We start from the raw sequence: 5,292 nt of genomic DNA, 5'->3' as shown, positions 1-5,292 counted from the left end.
CAGTAGAAATTAGCTTCCTGCTTTCCTGAACCAGGAGACTACTGGAATAAAAGATTTCAAGAATGTCATTTCTTGTAGTTGGAGTTCTCATTATTTGTTGGTGATCTCTTTTTCCCCATTTTCAGAGTTGTTGGCATGAAAAATTGAATTATTCTTGCTTTTGTAGGAATTTCATTAAAAGGGATTTCAATGATGCCATTAAAGGGGAGCAGAATTGTCCACACCAAAATATGCCTCTTTGTCATAAAGGTTATTTTATGCTAGTTATTTTTAAGAATCAACAGACAAGTTCTGGAAACTGGAGTAGAAGTTACTCTTGTGTAAGAGACATTTGTATTTATCAAGGAAATTTTCATTTGTAAGGGTGTCTCCCTCTCCATACCAAAGAGTGGAGAATCTCTCATCAATGGGGAAGGCGGCAACTTAAACCTGTATTACAACCATGTCCTAATTTACTGTGCCTTTTCTGGTTACCTCCAATAACGGTTTTCCCCTTCCCCCTTCCCCCAACACTTTTGTATTTAGATGAAGATGATATTTAAGGTGAAGACTTGGGCTGTTTCAGGGAGTTGGTTTTCCTTGGTCTCTCCCATGTAGGTAGAAGTATACATGTTGTGAAACTTTGCTTTTTCCTGTTAATCTGTCTTTCATTATGCAGGAGGTGTCTTTAGTCAAAAATCTAGGATAGAGGACAAATTATTTTTCCTCTCCTACACTATTTACTAATACTCTATGGTAAAATGCCTCCATCTTGCTTTTCAGCAAACTAAACCCAAAGATGTGGCATGATTTCCCCTAGGCTATGGTGTGCCAGGGCCAAAAATAGATACAGATCTCTTGATTATCTCCATTATTCACTATCTGAAATGGGTAAGAAGTCTGAAATGGGTACCTCTGCTCAATTCCACACTCCCTAAGATTATTTCTAATGAAAACAGCAGACATTTTCATAATTTTCCTGATTGTCATGACACCATTCCCTTCCTACTCACTCATTCTACTCTTCTTAGGGCTGGCCTCATGGGCATGTGGCCTGTGGGCTTGCTAGGATCTCACACTCAGAGGATCCTTGCTTTGCTTAATACTCTGTGGTTGAAATCTTACAATTCTTAATAATTTTATCTCTGAGAATGCATGTGAGCAGAACAGCTATGCTGGACAGCAGTGTTAGCATGCAGCTTTGGTCCAGCAACAATAGTTGCACAAGTGGGCTCAGGCAGCATGCACAAGGAGCAGTTGGACTGAATATCCATGCGCACACACACAACTGTTCAAAGTACCACAGGACCCCGAGGGAGTGGCTGGGTTGTGATTGGGCTTAGCACATGGGACTCCATTCTGGATCTGTTGTCTCTTTTTTAATAGTAGCCACTGCTACTCTTAGCATTAGATAATATCTCTCAGGTGAGATTTTATCCTGTACTACTGCATCTCATAGTTCTACTGAAATATGTTGAGACAAGCCAATATCTATGGATCAATTTTTCTCGTTGATACTATGGCTCAGTCACTATCACAAATAGATGCCACCATTACATCCTATAAAAATCCATCAGCTCAAGGAAACTCCCTGTGTGAAGTGCCGGGTGGCAGTGATGACAGCAGCAGCTGCAGATGAAACAACAATGGTGGAGGTGGCTACTTCCCACTAAAGAGAAGAATCTCTGCCTGGCAGCAGCAATGGCCCATGATGGGGTCAGGGGCTGACTTACCCTTCAGTCCCGGAGCCCATCCCTGTGACCACTAAAAAATTATTAACTGTGTCACCTGAATGTCAGGACAGGAAATGCTAGGGAGCTTAGGAAGTAAACTTTGTCAGTAAAGTATTTTAAATGAAAGTGTACACATGGCCATTGCACTAATGCATGTGAGGAAGTTATTAGAAATCATCAGAGTCCATAATCCATAGTTTTCAAAGCTGCTGCAGGATTGCAAAACAAATATCCACAGGATCAGAAATAGAAATAAAATTTAAAGATAATTTGAAGATTTAAAATTTAATGTGACAGATTATTCATGGAATAGAAAAGTCTTTTTATATGAAGTTTCGGAAATCAATTATTAACAAAAAGGATAAAAATAGCATCGATTTAACCTGTAATTGAAAATATAATGATAAAATGAATAAATAAGCACTTGAAAAATGAAGCCACTTTTGCTTTACTATACAAGTCGGTAAGTTACCAGAAATTTGAGATAACTACTAAAATGCCATTTGTTAGATTTATATTTAAAATTAAATTCAGATTTACATGAAATTAATTTATATGGATAGGTTGAAATTTATTCATAGAGAAAGCTTTTTTAGAAAACAATTCCTGATAATCATTAGTTCTACCTGTACCATAATTTATATTTTGATATAAGGTATCAGAAATACAGTCTAAATTTTCACAACCCATGAGCACTCAATATTTAAAGTAACTTAAGCAGATTCTTCTCAAAATTAAAAATCATCAAAACTTAACTGCATCTTAGCATTTGCCACCAGTGAATGAAAATATTTTCAATTATATTGATAATAAATGAAGTTCCTAAAAATACAAATTTTGGCAAAATTAAGTTCGAAGAAAAGTGAGCCAGAAAAATCTTATGACCGATAAAGACATTACATAATAAAGTATTATTATTGATTATATATAAAATTATGATACAAAAATATTGTTTGTAATTTGTATTTCATTTTATAGCTAATAAACTGATTTTGAAGGAATAACATTATACTTAGCACCAATAATGGTAGTCTTTCCTGCTTTTGAACGAGGCCTCATATTTTCATTTTGTGCTATGCCCTTCAAATTCAGTAGAGTATGACCCTTCCCCTCCCTGCCATACCTGAGAGGGTAAAGAGCATTTCTACACTTATCACTGATGGGCAGCGACAGCACTTCACCCAGGGAGTTTCCTTGAGTGGATGGATTTTTATTGGATTTAATGGTGGCATCTATTTGTGATAGTGACTGAGCCATAATATCAATGAGTAAAATTGATCCATAGATGTTGGCTTCTCTCAACACGTTTCAGTAAAACTAAGAGATGCAGTAGTAGAGAATAAAATCTCATCTGAGAGATATTATCTAATGCTAAGAGTAGCAGTGGCTACTATTAAAAAAGAGACAACAGATCCAGAATGGAGTCCCTTGTGCTAAGCCCAAATCACAAAACCGAGACTTATTACCTAACTCAATTACAATTTCAACCTTCCCCAGGGCTGGAGTCTCAAACAGTCAATCTGGAATTACCTGTCAGCACCAGTGAGATAACTCACCTAACAGACCCTGCCATCCCCTAAGGGAAGGTGATCTTGTCTGAAACAATCAGCTCTTTGCAAGAATGACTTTCTTGTTCCACCTCTTTACAAGAGCTCCTTGTAAAGCTCTTCAGAGCTCTTTTCTATTTGTTAGATGAGATGCTGCCTGATTCATTCAATAAAACCAATATACCCTTCAAAATTTACTTAGTTGAATTTGCTTTTTAACTTTACTTAGGAAGTACACTTAGTATATGTAGAATGCCAGGGATGGGTGTGGGAATGTCTTTGACTAATTAATTCCCACTAATTTGACTAAACTTTTGACCCACTCATCTTATAATTAACTTCACAGTTTCCTTGACCTCTGTTAGCACCTCCAAGATTTTATTGTTGTCCTGAGGTCTACCTGAAATTAAATCATTTTATTAGCATTCATCACCCTAATAGAGACATAAACCTCTCATATTCCATTCAGAGTGGTATAAGGAGTTCCAAATCCCCAGTGAAGTCTTGAAGGCTCAGCTAAATACCTGTAATGATATGTTTCTTTAAATTAAAAGACAGAGTAACTGGCACAGGTAAATTACAGGTTTACTATGAGAATAACAAGATGTCTTCTGACTTTCAATTAGATCTTGACATCCAGGGAAAATTTTTTGTTTTACATATATTTGAAAATAGTGGAACTGCTATGCTGAATGACTACTTCAGTTAGTTTCTGCTTTCATTTCTACATGACAATGATTATCATGGACATGATATCAGCAAAAAATACATGACTTTGAAGATTAATTTGAAATTGATGGGAAAAAGGACCATGAAGAAAAAAGATAAAGCTTAGAATTTTATATATGTATATATATACTCACATGTCTGTATATTTAGAAGATAATTTTGTCCAGACCTAAGTGATATTCTTCCTTTCTACATTAATTGTAGTCCTTGCACTCTAAGCATAACATAATATTTTTAATTCTGTACGTGGATGAATGAACTTATAACCAAGTCCTGGGTACACACACAAAAAGCTTTGTCTACATTTTCACAGTGCAGATTCTCTGAATCACTCTTCTTAGGGCCCCCATCACCTCTCTGTTTCTCAGGCTGTTGATGATGGGGTTTAGCATTGGGGTCAGGATGGTGTAGAAGACAGCCAGAACCTCGTCCTTTGTTGGAGATCTGAGGGATCTTGGATGTAGATAAGTGTAAAAGAGTGGAACATAGTAGAAAGTCACCACAGTCAGGTGGGTGCTGCAGGTGGAATAGACCTTCTTCCTCCCTTCTGCTGAGTGCATGTGGTAGACAGCAAGGACAACCCGGCCATAGGAACATGCAATGCCAATGAAAGGAAGCATGAGGAAGAGGATGGTGCTCATAAACACTGTGTACTCTTAAACCCAGGTATCCATGCAGGCCAGAGTCCACATGGCTGGGACATCACAGAAGAAATGGTTGATGGCCCTGGATTGACAGTAACGGACATGGAAGGCATATGTCGTGTGGGTGCAAGAGTTTACAAAGCCCATTATCCAAGATCCTATTATCATCAGCACACACACTCTTTTGCTCATAAGACTGGAATAGTGGAGAGGAAAGCAAATAGCAATATAATGAGCATAGGCCATAGATATCAAGAGCAGTGCTTCTGCACCTCCTAAAGTCAAGAAAAAGAAGCTCTGAACCCCACATCCAATAAAGGAGATAGATTTGTTTCCAAAAAGAAAATTAGAAACCATTTTGGGGACAATGGTGGAGATGTGATTCAAGTCAATGATGGAGAGCTAAGTAAAAAATACATGGGTGTGTGGAGATGGGTGTCCAGGAAGATGAGAAGCATTATGGACAAGTTGCCAAACAGAGCCATTAGGAAAATCAGAACAACGAAAATGAAGAAGAACAGGCCAATTTTTGATGGTGGAAACAACCCCAATAAAATGAAATCAGTTGATATTTGATTATAATTTTCCCTAGGGCATTAATACGATTTTTCCTAGAGGCAGACACAAGAGTAAGTGAGTTAAGTATAAAACTATAAGTTC

At 37.3% G+C, this 5,292-nt stretch overlaps 1 pseudogene; it reads right to left on the bottom strand.

Moving 5' to 3' along the window:
• Positions 1 to 4,287: 4,287 nt before the first annotated feature.
• LOC138924525 (olfactory receptor 2L8-like) lies at positions 4,288 to 4,989 on the bottom strand (annotated as a pseudogene).
• Positions 4,990 to 5,292: the final 303 nt, after the last annotated feature.

The sequence above is a fragment of the Equus caballus genome, chromosome 6 (assembly GCF_041296265.1).
Source record: "Equus caballus isolate H_3958 breed thoroughbred chromosome 6, TB-T2T, whole genome shotgun sequence".
Lineage (NCBI taxonomy): Eukaryota > Metazoa > Chordata > Mammalia > Perissodactyla > Equidae > Equus > Equus caballus.
Note: the sequence above shows the minus strand (reverse complement) of the source record. Positions and strands in the feature narration are given on the sequence as shown.